Source organism: Lepidochelys kempii, chromosome 8 (genome assembly GCF_965140285.1).
Source record: "Lepidochelys kempii isolate rLepKem1 chromosome 8, rLepKem1.hap1, whole genome shotgun sequence".
In the NCBI taxonomy this organism is placed as follows: Eukaryota; Metazoa; Chordata; order Testudines; family Cheloniidae; genus Lepidochelys; species Lepidochelys kempii.
The window spans coordinates 19,666,316-19,682,801 of record NC_136387.1 but is presented as its reverse complement, the minus strand read 5'-3'; positions in this window follow the sequence as shown (position 1 = coordinate 19,682,801).

The following is a 16,486-nucleotide window of genomic DNA, read 5'->3' as shown; positions in this document are numbered from 1 at the left end:
TGATTTTCATTTAAGGAGAGTAAAAGCGTGGCCTGTTTTCAGGATAAAATAACAGCTATTATAGAAAGAATTTCAGGATCACAAAACGAATCAAATTAGACTCCATTAGGCCCACATTTCTGTCCTGAAAGGACTGAATATATATATCTTGCTATCATAGTGCACGTCTGGATTATGCATTTTAAAGTATACACACATATACCTGGTATATACAGACACATATAATATAGATATGGAGAGCGATAATGTGTATTTGTCCCAATGTATTGTATTTCTGAACCACGTGTATACTCTCTCTCTCTCTCTCTCCCTCTCTCGATATACATCCATTTTAATTTTCAGAATAAATTCTATATAGCTGGTGGGAATTGTATATGTTTGCATTGGAGTTCTGGATCCTATATACGCGCACAAACACGCACAAAGCAAGCATTTTGCAGAAATGGAAACACAGTGGCAAACAAGAAAAAAAGACACAATCGAGAAAGCATAGTCCTCCCCACCCTCATGGGTCAGAGTAAAGAGGAACCTTGCCAAGTGAACACTTGCAACATTTGCTCAAAACTCCAAATTCGAGAATAAACTTCTTGTTGTTTTCTTTTTCCCTACCGGGGCAGTTCAGCTGTTGGAAGAAGCACTGAGCAACCAAGAAAATAAGGTCCTAGCATTTGAGGGGGCTAATTCTGAGCTCACTTACACTTGGTATATCAGGAGTAACTCCTTTGAAGTGAATTGAGTTACACCAATGAAATGAGAATCAGGCTTAAGTTTTAGAGATTCTTTATGGCAGTAAAGTTATCATTTCTTTCCCTAATCTATCTTTTGTACTCATCTCTGATTTATGCCCCCCTCCTTCACCTCCAGACTAACATATCCCTTAAAAACTTTCCTCTCAACAGGACAAAATCAAGGCGGGATTGTTCCCATCCTGCACATTGTTAATAACAAACAATCATTTAAAGGCGAAGGCGCATCTATCTGGGTTACTTTTTAAAAACAAAGTTAACCCATATCAATCAATCCCAACGCTTACAATTTGGGTGCAGAAATTCCCCCTACAAAAAGTCATGGCTGTGAGTTTTTTCTCCCATCATCCCTAGAGCAGATGATGAGATTTATTTCACTACATTTATAGATCAGGGTACCAAAAAATATCGAATGAAGTGACATTTACAACTGAAATATACTAAGATGCCCAAGAAGCCTATACATCACACATTCGCATTCGGAAATCAAAAGGGGTGGATTACAATATAATTTATGTTCGCTTTCGATGTCAGCACCACAATATAAATAATTTCCCTCCTCCCCACCTCGATGCGTGTTTCCCACCCTCTTACATAAGGCATTTGGCTACGAACGTGCTGCAGTTCTCAGCTAGTTGTAGGAAAGGAATAAAAATCTTTCCATCCCCTTATATTTCACTCTCTTTAACACCACAGCAATTCTGTCCCTGCTGTTTTAGTGGAAATACCGGTCTATAAAGCTGCAACTGCAACGTATTTTTAAAATACTACCATTTTAAAAGGGGGTTGGAATAATTCTGCTCTGCTTGGGAAGGAGAGAGACTCAAAAATATATGTTCGATTAATGTTTTATAAGACTGTTCAAGGAAATTAAAACGTTCTGTGACGACCTCACTGTCAAGTCAGGTCTTTCTGGCAAGTGTTCTGTATGTATTTTTTAGAGTGCTATGTTTTGAGTTGAATAAGCAAGAATCTCGTAAAGGGAAAAAAAACAAACATGTTCCTTAAAATATGTGCTGCCCATTTTATTAAACTGATTATGCCAGAGTTCAATTCAAAGTTTGTTTTAAGTAGAAATATTTTCTCAGACGTGTAATGCATTGCTTGAAAACAGATATTTTTTTTTAATGACTTGTAATGGCCAGTCCAATCCAACTGCGCTATCAAGGTGCTGTGTTAAATAACATACTGGTCCTTGAAAACAAAAACAAAAAAGTCATAATGAAAAATAAGCAGTCAGAATAATCTTCCACCTCCAGCCCCTCCCCCCAAAAGGCAATACAATTAATTTAAGACTGTCAAAACATCAAAGCTGAGAAAAGGAGCTGCTAAAATAATGTCTCTTGATAAGGAAATAATAAAAACACTCAAAAAAGTCTACTCAATAAACTCCACTGGATTTGGGGGTCTGTGCCATATTTTATTTGGTGATGAAAGCACTTTGATGTCACTGTATTCCAAACAATTATTATTATAATTTTAAACAACCTGGTGTTTTCCATTACTAACGGCTTACGCTTTGAAGTTACACCTCATAATTTCTTAAATTAAATAAATCATTTTAAGTTTGCACTGGGAGCCTTTTAATAGCAGAGAAAGGAATATCATTATCTTATTGAGAGGCAATTGCAGCGGCTCCAGTTTGGCTGTAGCTGGGGGCGAAGTGGTGCACTGTAACAGACATACTTTATTAGCCTCCCATAACTCTTGAAAGAACATTTTTATATTTTCTTTGATTCCCCCTCCCCCTCTTGTTTAAAAGCTGTCCCAACCTTTAATTACTGCCTAATATGAAAAGCATTATTTTTTAATGCTGTGTAATTTACCAGAGGCAATAGGCCAAGTTAACAATTGTTTATGAGGGTTGCTGTTTCACACAGGGCAAAGAATGCTGCTCCAAACCCAACTTTGCATGGGTGGTTGCACTAATTAATACAGTGTCTGAGACTCCTAGGGGTTTTTTAATATTAAAGCCTATGGGGCGGAAGGGTTTTAGAAGTCCAGCTCCTGCTGCCGCCCTCCTCCCTTCCCCAATGATTTCTGCTTTCATGCTGTTTTGATCCTTGTGTAAAGTCAGCACATACAGGAGGCGTGCTCTCTCCACATCTCCTGGGGCCTAAGTGGTGCCCAAAAGAAAACGAGACACTGTGCAACATCAGAATCATGCGTGGGGAAGCCGATTCACCTTTGCAAAGTATAGAAAAATAATGGTGAGTTGCTATATTTTTATGCTTTTCCAGTTTTTAAAGAAAACAAACCTCCCCAACAACAGGGCAAATTGTTCCTTATAAAAGAATAAGATTGAAATCCCCCTTCCTAGATGGATCAAGTCTTATCCATGATATACACTTTTCTTTTAGTCTGATTTTTCCCTTGAATTCCCCTGTCCCTATTTATTAGAGGAGAGGATGTAGGCAACACCAATCAGTATACACTGCAGGGTTAAATTATATCTGGCATAAGGGAATTTCCCGTCTAAATTATCACATAGCCTGGCCTGGACAATTTACACCAGCTCGGGATCTGTCCCAAGATGTTTAAAATATAGGGCTGAGACTTAAACTCTGGCGCTAAAAGGGTTACATTAACTCATTCGTTTTGGAATGAAAAACACTAAAGCTGCTTTAACCAGACCAGCAATTTATAAAGGAGCGCTGTTGCTGAATTAAATCACTTTCTGTTCCAACGTTTGCCATTTTAAAAAAAATCTTCTATCTAGTGTCCTGTTACCACTGGTGAGAAAGAGAACGTGTGGGCATGAGGAAGGGCAGAAGGCACGAGGTCTTTCCCCTTATTAACCACTACTGACAAGCTGAACTTTCAGAAATTTACTAGGAAGCGATGAGGAAATTGACCAGGAGCCAAAGGTGCCAAAGAACTGTGTCTAAACACACACTCCCCTAGAAAATCAATAACTTCTCCTGCCTGACAATGGCTCTCACAAAGAGGGGGACATGGAAGCTGCACATTCATCACTTTGATAAATGGTGGTTGCTCACTTCTGTTCTTTCAGCCAGTTTATTTTCTTAAACTACCGGGCAAAAGATCTAATGATGGAGCAGACAAACGCACTAACAAACAGACGACAGCTTTATGGATGGAGTTCAGTTCCCAGGGGATGATGGGTGTTAAAGACACAGCTAAACAGACTTTGCCTAACCTCGTTCTTTGTATATTTCAGTTTCACTTTAACCTGGTCATTTACTTGAAAATTACAGCGAGGGCTCCCCCCCCCCCCCTTTAAAGGAGAAGACACCTCGAGGTTTGTTTTATGGGCTGATCGGGTTTGTTCTCTCTCTTTCTCCTTTAGTTCAGCTCCTTTACAAGTCTAATCTGCCCAACTGCATTGCTATTTTTCATGTTGGACCCGTGCATTTCTCGACTAAGCCTTTTTCCTTTTTGATGTAGCGAGTCAATTGAGGAATGCTGGTCTCGGTTATCAATCACCCAGCTGGGTCTTAAAGGGCTCTGGCTAATCAGATTTAATTGCTCATGTAGCGCCACTCCTGCCCTGGGCCACGACCGACTTGCTCAATTAAACCCCAAATACCTGCAATCAATAAATAAGGAATGACAACGCGTTTAAGGGATTTACCCAGTAAAGGAATTGAACTGGAAACAGATTACACTCAAGAAGCCCTTTTTGTAATTAAACGTACACCTCTCCCCAGTGGAAGAAGCATGTAAAGGACAAGTCTTGGAAAATCAAGGTACATGTGTTTCTGTGGGAGAGCTTTTCAACAGCTATAATTATATTTGTATTCTGGTAGAACCTCGAAGCCCTAGCAGAGGTAATTTCCATTTTATGGGTACTGAACGGGCATGTAATGAAAACACTCCCTGCCCCACAGAGCTCACATTCTGTTTGACTTTTATTTGAAGGTAGAAGTGAGCTATTTTAGCTCCCTATCACTGAGCTTTTTGAACCAAGTTTCTCAGGCCCCCACCTGCATCTAAATTTTCAGAGGTGCTAAGCACAATCAGTGTCCGGTGTTAGAAAATAGCAGTCTGGAACTGTAAACACTGAGGTCCTTGCCGCTCCTGTTTCTTGAATTACAAGTGGTAGGAACCGACAGTGATCTAATCACTCTGAAGATTCACAAAGCAGAACGCCACACAGCACTTGGAGCATGCAGACTTGCAATGTATTTATTGGTTAGTCTGTATTCGCAAAAAGAAAAGGAGGTCTTGTGGCACCTTAGAATGCATCCGATGAAGTGAGCTGTAGCTCCCGAAAGTTTATGCTCAAATAAATTGGTTAGTCTCTGAGGTGCCACAAGTCCTCCTGTTCTTTTTAATGTATGTATTGCAACCCTTTTGCAAGTGACCGGCGGGAGAGAGGCTTATCGTTTACATAAGGCTGCTTGGGACAATCTCTGCAAGATCTTTAAGCTTTTTTTCTTCTTTATTATTCGTTTTGTGAAAATGCTCCCTCAGCACTTTTGCTGTCAGGATTCTGCAACCTCTTTTATTTTCAGTTTGTCTCTGTTGAAGGAGCAACAGAAAATAACTGAAATGAAGAGTCAAGTGGAACATGATCTCTAATGTGAAGGGTTTTGAACTAAGGTCATAATATACTGGGATAGGATATGCCAGGCTTGTGATTTACAGATAGTCTTGTTTCCTTATGTAACGTTACTTAAAATGCAAATAATTAGACCAGGGACCTTGGGGATTCAGTGAGTTAATGCTTGCTCCTTGCACCTTTCTTGGGGGCAGGGAACCCTGCCAAGATGTGCTAGAAACCAAGCTAGAATCGTGTTTGAACATCTTTTTTTTTTTTTTTATCTTGGTTCTCAGCTTATTGAAGATGGTGCTTAAGTCCCCATGTCAGAAAACTATAGCAGAATTCAGGAATATTTGAGCAGGTGAATAGTTCATTGTGAACAGTTTATTTGATGATATTTGCCTCTCTCCTTTCAGAAATAGTCCAGGAAGAGCTTACCACCATTGCTCTCATTCAGAAGTTTTTGCTAAATAATTTCCACAAATAATTTTTGGTATGTTGATTATTCATGAGCAGTTAATTGCAAGTATTGGATATTCACACTTCTAGCTGTGGTGAGTACATTTGACAGGACACGTGTTAAACAGTATTCTTTCTGCTCTCCGATTGGGTAGGTACTGGTATATAGTCGTGTTTTGAGTCCAAATGCTACTATTTATATTTTGAAAATTTGCTTTCTATAAAGATTCCATAACATCTGCTTAACAGTTTGCTATTTCCATGGCCATTCCTGGCAGTAAACTCACACAACAGAATATTTGTGGAAAGTGAATATAAAAAATGGTGCAAATATAGCTGAAGTGAACGTGTTTAAACATTGCAAATGGCTATTTGGGCCATTTAATTTTTTTTGGCAGTATTCACCCACCCTTTGCCACTCTCTCTGTATCAGTTTGGCTTGGGCTGAGACCTGTAGATTAAAAAACATTACAGGTCAAATCTGTACATTGGCAGAGGTGCATGGGATGGGTTTGTACAACACATGCTTGTCTGACTCTTGACACTATCAGTGATGTTTGTTTCAATCAGAAAGGCCCCTTCATGTCATGTGTATTTAACGGACTGATGATTAAGCTCAATGAAATCCGTGGAAACACTCCCATTCGTTTCAATGGGCTTTTCATCAGGCTCTTGTCCACTTTTCTTTTTAAAAAATGTAGCTGATCAAAATAATCTTCTTGCTATTAAAAAAAAAAAAAAAGAGTTAAACAACCAATAACCAGTATTGAGTCCTCTTTCTTTCTCCCCTTTACTCCAGCTTTGGAAAGAATTGTGCTAACTCAGGTCTGATACTGTATGTTACTTGGTGTTTTCTTTGAAGTTAGACCGTATGTTTTGCCCTGGTTCCAAGGAAAATCTAAAGGCATGTACATCTGATGTTGCTAAAAGGTAGCTGGAACAGTACGCAGGCAAACAAAACTATTCAAAGTAGAGCCACAGGTTCCTAGGCCAGAGAGGGAAAGATCAAGAATGCCGTAGCGAGAAACAGCAGCCACTCTTATGTCTGTCCCATTGCTACAAAAGTAATGGGCCCTTGGTGGGCACAGCAGAGCATGACCCGTTTCCTCCTCACACATGCTAGGTCAGACTGGGCCAGCTTAGCCAGACAGGTTGCTAGCTCCGCCTTTCTCTCACAGCTGTGTCTTATGCTTCACAATCTAAACAGTAAACTTCAGGGGTCTTGTTTTTGTTTGTCATGTCTCTAGCACTGATGTTTATGAAAATCTTTACAATGTGTATGAATTCAGTGATACCTGGCCAAATCTATGCCTGAAATGATAGCTCTGAGAGAGGTGTGGCCTGTTCTTACTCATGATATGAAATGTTCACTCTGAAGCCCAATGTTGCACTTTATAGGTCAAACTGTTAGCCATTTCAGTGCTCCTCAAAAATGCACAAAACAAAAGATAATCCTACTTGAAGTTCTGAACAATCTATGGTAAGTGGCATCTAACTTTAGCATTATAAGCAAGTGAAGCCTGACATGGGTTTTGGGGGGGACTCTAGGAGAATACTGTAATGTATTTGTTTCCCAATTTGATTCATTCCAGAGGGCACCTCTGCCCACACTCACACCAGCTATCCCCTTAGTTCTGTTTCATTCTTTCCCCAAAGCAGAGTGTTTTCCCCATTCTATAGGCAGGGCGTCTTGTTATTGGAAGGGCCTTGGGAGGGTAAAAAGCGAGGCTGACATGAAACTCTGCTGCCTGGAAAAACTTAGCTTCATTGAAAGCACTGAAACAATAATACAGTGTTATGCACTGAGAGAATAATTGAGTGCCACCTATGCTGGTGATGTTAAAGGGAGTCATGAGACTCTGACATCCCCGTACAGTGCTCTATATACTACGTTGTGTGATTGTAAGCTCCTGGGATGGTCGGAGGTGAGGAAAAGACTATTTCCCAGAATACTTTCCTGCAGAAGACAGATCAATAATAATAACTCATGGTGCAGCCCATAGTGAATGGTATTGCTGAGCTGCCTCACCCAAGAGAAAGCAGCATGTGCTGCTCTGCCTCGGAGAAGTAGAACATTTCCCAGACCTCTCAGTGCACAACCTTCCTGAATGCCCTCTTAAGAGGGGCACCTTAGTAGCCTCCTCCTGGATATGGCAAGCCAGCTTCAGTGTCTGGTGCATAGGATTCACCTCCTTGCTGCTCCTCCCTTTTGGGTGCCATGTGCCTCTGAAGAAGTAGAGAGAAGGCACTGCTTGAATTCCTCTGAGCAGAGGGACTGGACATTTGCCTGGCTCTTATATGGGCTGCACAATGGGGCTTGGAGGCTCCTTTCTACTTGCCCCGTACTCTGTGCAACTGAGTAAGACCAATGCAGATCCTAGTCCCAAGGGACTTGCCCAAGTCCACGCAGTGGCAGAGGTCAGATGAGAATGCAGGACTTCCTGCACTGCAGTCTTATTCTCACCCCATTGCTTCTCAATTGATAACACATTGTATCTTAGCCAAAGGCCAGAGGTGATTGGCGTTCTTCCTCCTGGAGGCAAGACATAAAGGAAGATTCTAGGTATACTTGGTTCTGCCTCAGTGCAGGGGGCTGGGCGAGATGGCCCTCCCAGCCCTACAATTCTATGATTCCTCTGTGCGTAACTTCTGTTAATGGGAAGAACAGGAGACTAGACCCCCCAATGTATATTTGTTAATTATAATTCATGAATCTCTATTTACTTATTATTAGAGTTAAACACATTAACTTGATAGTAAATTTGGCACCTGCAGAATTGGAACTGAAGTTACTACACACCATCACAAGATCATGGGTTTCCAAGGGTGTTTTTGGGCGTGTATTGGAACAAAATGATGTTAGTCACTCCATGCAGTTCTCTGACTTTGTGCTGTTAGGGTTTTCTCTAATGGACTGGAAGTTAAGTCACACCCCTTAGAAGTTGAGAGAAAACATTAGAAATAATTAATTGTGCACCTGTTGCCTTCACTCTAATGAAAGATCATGTATTTGTTCTATGGTAGCACCAAGAGGCCCCAGCTAAGATTAGGTGGCCATTGAGGTTGGTACTGTCCTTGCCATAAAAAAAAAAAAAAAACACCGTACAATCTGAATAGATGAGGCAGACGAAGTGCAGGGAGAAAGGAATACCATTATTCTTGTTGCACAGATGTGGAACTCAGTTACCGAGAGGCTAAGTGACTTGCTCAAGGCCCCATACAAAATCTGTGGCAGAGATGGGAACTGCTCCATCCTCCTGAGTCCCACTAAACAAAAGACCAGCTTTTGTATTTAATATGTAACTCTTATTTAGCTATTTAAAAGAGTCTCTTTTAAATCTCTTTTAAATAGCTAAATAAATGCTCAGTGGAACCTCACTGGTCCACACTTTATCCACATGAAAACCTCTGTCTTTCCCCCATGCTCAGCAAGGACTTAATAACTGAGAGCCTGTAATGAATTGTCATATTACAAAGACTTTGCTTTTACTACAGTTTATTTGCTAGCACATCATGAAGTGTCACCATAAATAATTAAGACTAAACTATAACTGTCAAAACAAAACGAGCACAATATGTTTGGTCTGATGTATTATCGTTTCCTTTTTTATTGTGTTCATTCATTTAGGGGCTCAACTTGGCTTCCTACGTCAGTTCACCAATAATGGCTAGATCAAGCCTCACTAATTTGCCATATTCAGTAATTCCCCATCGTTAGTGTGAATTAATGAGCTCCTCCTGGAGCTACACTTTGGCTGGGGGTGAAAGGAAGCAAGCCTGGCAGCCATATAAGCATGAGGAGAAGAGAGGCTAGAGAAAAAGGGGCATGGCTTGAGGGGATGAACAAGTGGAAGAGGCTTAATTCAATCCAGCTGGAAAGAGTTGACCCTGACTTCACTAATCAAGAAATGGCCCTAACCAAGCTGTTTTGGAGTGAGGGAGAAAAACTAATATAGAGGCTGGAATAGGGGATGGGCAATCGGTTTAGATTAAATAAGACACACATTCCCTCTGCCCCAAAATGATCCTTCACCCAAAACTGGAAGCAAACACAAACCTCCTTCCCCCCCATTCCTCCCCACAAAGTTGTTTGGTTATTTGCTGCTGTTTTGTTTTCTTTTGTATGATTCTAGAAGCAGACATTCCCAAAGCACAATGCAGAAGGCTTGTTCTCATTGTGTTTCCAGCCTCATCCTAAAACCAATCATACTGGCAATTTCAAGAAGAAACCTGTTTCTGCAAGTTGACTAGATGAATTTTACAGCCCCAAAGGGTCATATAAGCCTTGGAGAAGCATCAAAACACTTATCAGATGGAACTTGTGAGCATCGTTGAAGTCTGCTGTTGTCACTACATTGTATGTATCACTTTGAACTTGATTGATCCTGCCGAATCCAACAGCAGATGATCATCTGCTCTTTCTCTTGGTAGTGAAGGCGGTTTAACTGTGCATGAGTCACAGGGATAATAGCTATTACTTAAAAGACTCTTCAGGTAGAAAAAGAGATCTCATGTTCTCATCTGAAGTACATGTCTGTCTTGGGGGCCATCACAGAGAGCATTCCAGGTTAACAACTGCACAATGAATGCAAGTTCTTAATGCTGGCAGCTTTACCGCTCGCCCACCTATGGAAGAGAAGTGGCAACTTTCTAATAACTAGAACATTTGCCTTTTATTTAGTTGGTGGTTTGGTACAAACAAGTACATGTAGAGGTAATCAGATAGGCTAGGTGGCCTGGAAATTAATAGCTGATGTTGGTAGTTTTTTAAACATGCAGCTGGATCAGTGAAACAACCGTTATTTAACAGGATGCTAATAATAATAGTGTAGTGGCTTTGACGGCATATTTACATACTGCATTTGGTATGGACCTCAGTGGGAGTAGAGACTGCTGAGCTTAGAACTCAGAACCTCCTGACCCTACACTTATCCCTCCAGACTATGCTGCCAAGGTTTCTATTCTGTTCAGAGCCTTTTCCAAAATGAAGCCACACGCTGCTCCATGCTTCATCAAACCACACTCCAGTTGTGAGAAGGGTGGGTTCTACTCACACAGTGGAAATGGAGACCTGATCAGTAATCAGTCCAAAGGCGAAACACGTCAGCCCTTCAGGACATTCATCATTAAGGGCCACTAAAGCCTGGATTATTCTGAATGGAATGGAAAACAAACAAAAAAAATGGCACCCCCGTAGTATTTCACTGGGGTGAAATGCCAACATGTAGCTGGCACTTAGGGCTATATTCTGCAAGGTGCTGAGTGTCCTCAACTCCCATTGGTTGAGGATGTTTAGCACCTGGCAAGAGTGCACAGCACGCTCCAGGAATAAGCATTTAACAAATAATTACGGTCCAAACATTGTTGGATCTTTGAATAGTCTCCTACATCTCTGCCAATGTGCCAATGACAGCCTTAGAGAACCATCTATAAATGAATAAGTTATCATCTACTTGTCTCATTATATGCAGTATAGGTATGTCCAACAACATTAAATACCCAGGAGTAAAATGGCTTGCACGTTAAATCGAAGCTGTTATTTAAAATGTCAGTTCTGTAAATCAGCATCCATTTGTTTCCATCCATAAAACACACCCCCTGGGAATGTTGTTGTTTAAATCTATCATTATTTAGTCTTTTCACTGGCAGGGAGAAAATAAGAAAACACGTTTGTCATTTTAGTAAAAAAACCAAAAACAAACAAAAGAAAAACCACCCCCAAACCCCGTAAACATTAAAAACTCTTCATCTAAGAAGCCCCAGCAGTCAGGGTATTCCAGGGGTAAGATAAGAAATACTTCCTACACAATCCATTTACTTTGTAGTTCACTTCTAATGGGCAGTTCGGTGAAAGGCACTTTCCAACATGCGTTTAAAATGATCCATCCAAAAGATAAGTAAATTGCAGCTGCTCATTAAACCCAGCACTTCATGGTGAACTGCAAACATATATTTAACTAGGAAACACTACTGTAGGCCTGCACTTTTTCCTTTGAGATCTAGAAATGCTATGATTCATCGTCGTTTCCAAAAATGCCTGAAAATTATAGGCCAACCACGACTGCAAAACACTGGGGGATCAGGGAACTGAATACACCAAAGAGCATTGCAAACATTTTCCATCCAGCTAATATTACTTGTTCCCTGATCACTCTATACAACTGTAGATTTTGGGGTGGTTTTTTGAGGACATGAAGCTTTTGAATTTTAGCTGTTTCAGGATTTATGTACTGCAGCAAAATAACTCATTTGCTAGGAAGCTATCTCAAGAGTTAGGTAGGGGCACAGCCAGACAGCAAATGTGAAAAATCAGGATGGAGGGGAGGGTAAGAGGAGCCTATATAAGAAAAAGACATACACGTGTAAAATGTGACCATGCAAACGCTTTTGGAGGCCATTTACATTTTTAAAATGTTAATGTTGTTATCTTATTGGGGGTTCAGATATGCTCATAGTAAGGATGCAGGTCCATATTGCCCTAGAGGAAGCAGTGGGAGGCATTCTCTCTCTGATAGTTCCTGGGAGTGCAGAGCCAGATTGCCATCTGCTACATCTCTTTATTATGTGCAAATTCCTGCCCCTTTTTCAGAGAGCTAGATCCACTGGAGGAGGCCTCGGGGGTATAGAGCCATGGTGCCCTGTGTCCCCAAGGACAGGGACTGGAATATTACTTGATCCTGATGTGGGCCACACAAACTGGAGACATTCTTTATACATAAGGGCTGGCCAGAATCTGGGTCCCAAAACAATTGCACAATTTTATAGTTGTGTTCTTCAGTTCTGTCATACTGTCATCCGTTAGTAACGTTTGTGCTAGATGGCATTAGCTTTTCAAACTCAAATGGCAGAGAACCAAAACTGATGTAAACTATTTGCATTTTTCTCAGTGACTGTCAAACACCACATTTTAGGAGGTGCAACATAGCTAATTAACAGTGATAGCTGCCCCCTAGCTGATCTGGAGGTTTGAATATGAATCTTGAAGCCTGGATGCTTGTTCAGAGCTCCGGAATCTGCAACATTAGATTTTCTTCATGGGATTTAATGTTTCCTACTTCTGGCTGGGATAAAAATACCATGAAAAGAGTATTTTTCAGGGTATTTTGATATTTCCATTTCTACTTCCTGCCCAAAACAGGAAGTACAGAGGGATACAACAAACATGAGCGGTAACGGGAGGGGGAAAGTTACCCAAAAGAAGAGTTTGGATCTGATTTTGCAAAAAGATGCCCCCAAAGTAAAACAGTATGTATGCATCTCTCTGAATGTTTTGGTGAGTGGTGGTTTCATAATCAGAACTTGAGTCTGGTTCCAAATTTCCCCTATTTCTGTTATGGGGCAAACAAAGACTCTAAATCTGAAAAACCTCAGTTTTAGGGGTGTTGAAGGTTGTGATGGAGACCTGAATTTTGTGGCGCAGGCCAAACCTCTAGGCAGGTTTTGACCAAAGGTTCGTATACGTTCTTGTGGTGTTTGAGCGGATTTACCCATTTCCTTAGTAACAACAGTCTAGAAAGTCTTTACTTAAAAGAAAGAGTTTCATTTCTGTGACCTTTGGTTACTAAAGAAGATACCTTAAGCTGTATAGAGAATTTCACAGCCATCAATTCCATGCTACTAGAAGTGGCAAGTGGGCGTAAAAGAAACTCTAAATTAGACTGCTCATGGTTTGCACTTACTTCACTCTAATTTTTGCATTGGAGTGAATGACTAAACAAGGTGTCAAGCAACCAAGAAGGCTGTGTATGACCCACATTAAACCACACGAGCTGTGGTCATCCTAGCAAACCTCATAGCTGTAATTCACCAACAGTGCAATTCCAGCAGAGGAGTTGAAGACTGTAGTGTAGAGAAAACTTAATCCATTTGCAACCATTGTGAGATAATTAGCCCCTTAGCGTCTGGATTAACACTGCCAAGCCCATATTTAAGGTAGGAATATCAAAACTCTTTCCTCACATTCAACATTGTGGAAGGGAATCATTTTTTTTTTTTTCTTTTTCAGGTTTGTGGTTTTGAAAAATTTGTGATGAAGCGATTTAGGAGGATGAGAATGTGATGCAGGGCTGGCAGTGTTGATGTGAGGCATCTTAGAGACGGTGGCACTCCGTGCAGTTGCAGAGGTGGGGAGTTCTGGACTTTCTATCACCAAATCGTACCTCGCAATTGCCTGCTTGGCTGTTACTCTGAAACCTGCTTCTTCTAGACACATTGGCCAGAGGGGCTTATTTCATTGCACATGATAACAGAGCTGTGAGAAACTTCCCTTCTGAAGCCTTAAGCCCCACAAAATTCAGCTGATTTTAGGTTTTGTTACAAATTAACAAGGCCATGTTGCTTGAAAGGTTCAGTAGGGTTTGTGAACCTCCTAAGGCTAAGTTTCAACTGGAACTGGGGCTGGTTTATAGTGTTGTGGTTTCAACTGAGATTCACTTTGAGTTCTGGACTTTTCAGAACTCTGAAGGTGCAAGGAGAAGCAGCTCAGAAATGAGGAAAAAAGATTCCCACAAATCTGTGTAACTCAGATTTACTGCTGAGGTTTGCCCCGCTCTGCTTATCAGCAGTCATTGCAGTTTTTCATGCCTATGGGGATTTTGCACAAGCACTTTGTTCTCAGCCATATTTCATGATAAGACCTGCAGATTGCTTCCATGCCAGGAAGTTCACACTCTACTTGGGATGCAATGAAGAAGGGAAAATAGCAAGTTAGAAGTTACTGCCAACAGTGACTATCATGGACCCTGATACCTTTAAATATTGGGGGAGGGATAGCTCAGTGATTTGAGCATTGGCCTGCTAAACCCAGGGTTGTGAATTCAATCCTTGAGGGAGCCGTTTAGGGATTGGTCTTGCTTTGAGCAGGAGGTTGGACTAGATGACCTCCTGAGGTCCCTTCCAACCCTGATATTCTATGATCAGCTGGAACAGTAGCTACCTCTGAGCTGGAGTATAATGTTCAGAAGTCTTAAAGGTCCATCATCTATAGGATATATTTAGTCTATTTAAAATAGGTGGCTAGTCTGCTTTGGCAACCAAACTGTACTAACTAAATGCTCTGGCTCTTTAAATGCAAGTATATATTCAAATAGTGTGTTATTGATATACTTAGCTGTATATATGCTACTTTTGATCCATTCACATTATAGGCCTGATTTTTAGAACTGGACTATGGCTTTTGCTCCCACGGTTTTGCATCTGTTGCTGATTGTGGGCATTATTAAGTGTTGGTGCAAATGATAATGCTTTGACACCTAGCTGATTTCCAGGTGTTGTTAAGTAGTTTGTATCTGCACTTAATGGCACCTAGATTTTTGCAATGCACAGCCAATTCAAGGTACAAAATTGCAGGCTGGCTTTAAAAATCAGGCCCTTTGTAGTCCGGCATAAGCCATTCTATATGATTGATTACTTCCCCATCATGCATGTGAATTGTGGAACAACACCAAGTCTATTTCAGGACACCAAGGCATTGTTGCTTGTGCTTATAGTAGAAATGACATGATGGGCCAGGAAGAGTAACTATATCAGGAGTCGGTTGTACTCTGCTGGCTGAAAACTAATCAGATTCCCTTTTAAGATTCTCTCCTGCTTGTTACTGTTTTCAGCTACTTGTGAAGGGTAACTTGACTCTGAAGGTACATTAACAACTCAGCTAATACAGACTATCCCCAGTCTGAACTCAGGCTGAAGCCACCCGACCTGGCCACATAATCCTCTCAGCTCTTACAACTACCAGTAAATAGGGCTCAGTTGGGCCAGGCCAATATGAGGGAAGAATTCTAAGGAACATCCGCATGCTGCAGGAAGGGGCAATTGTGATTGAGCGGTAGTACTGTTCATTCTGACTTAGTACAGAACCAGCATAGTGCTAGGGGCACTGGGCTGCTAGAGTGTTTTAGTTTAGGATGAGATGAGACATGAAGGCCCATCTTGGCCACTTGTGGTTGCTAAAGATGCCATCCCACTTTTTGTAAGAGTAGAGGCGTTTGTTCCTGCATCCTGCCAAATTCTAACTTGTATAATTGCATTCCACTTACACAAACCTCCCCCAGTAATTTAAATTGGATTTATTTTGGATTACAAACTTGCTGGGGCAGGGACTATGCCTTCCTGTATGTTTTGCATAGGAAACCAATCATCATATAGTGGTGTTCTTCCTTGTGAGTCCTAAACACTTTTTTGAAATGTTGCTCTCACTGTAAAGCAACCACCCTAGAAGTTGTTGGATTCCAGCCGTGGATGGAGCATCTTTTGTTTTCCATAGTTCTTTGGAATGAAAAGCCCTAATGAAAATGTGAAGTGAATTGTTATTGTTGCAGGAAAACGCCTTGCTCTTCTCCCCCCACCGCCCCTTCCTTTGGGATAGTAACATCGCCATGGAGGTGACTGTACCTGCTTCCAGACCCAGATTAATAGGATGGAGGAAAATGGAACAAACTGGAAGTTTTCAAATTCCACCCTGATGTCTGGCTGCCAAGGGAGCCTGCCGTGCTCAATTCAAGGGCTAATCCATGACCATCACTCTACTTCAGTAATTATGGAACATTAATGAGTCTGTTTCCTTATTACAGAGCTCAAAATAAGAGCATTGGCATTCCTTTAAGCAGGGAACTTTTAAAGTCTTAGCCCAAGGATTGTAAGAGGAATGGATTTTTTTAATTAAGTTTGCATTCAAAACGTTGTGTTAAACCATCTGTTCTCATGCAAGGCTGGGGGTGGAGAAGAAGGGAGGAGAGAGAGCTAGCCACAGATTTTCATCAGCGAGCTGTTAAAT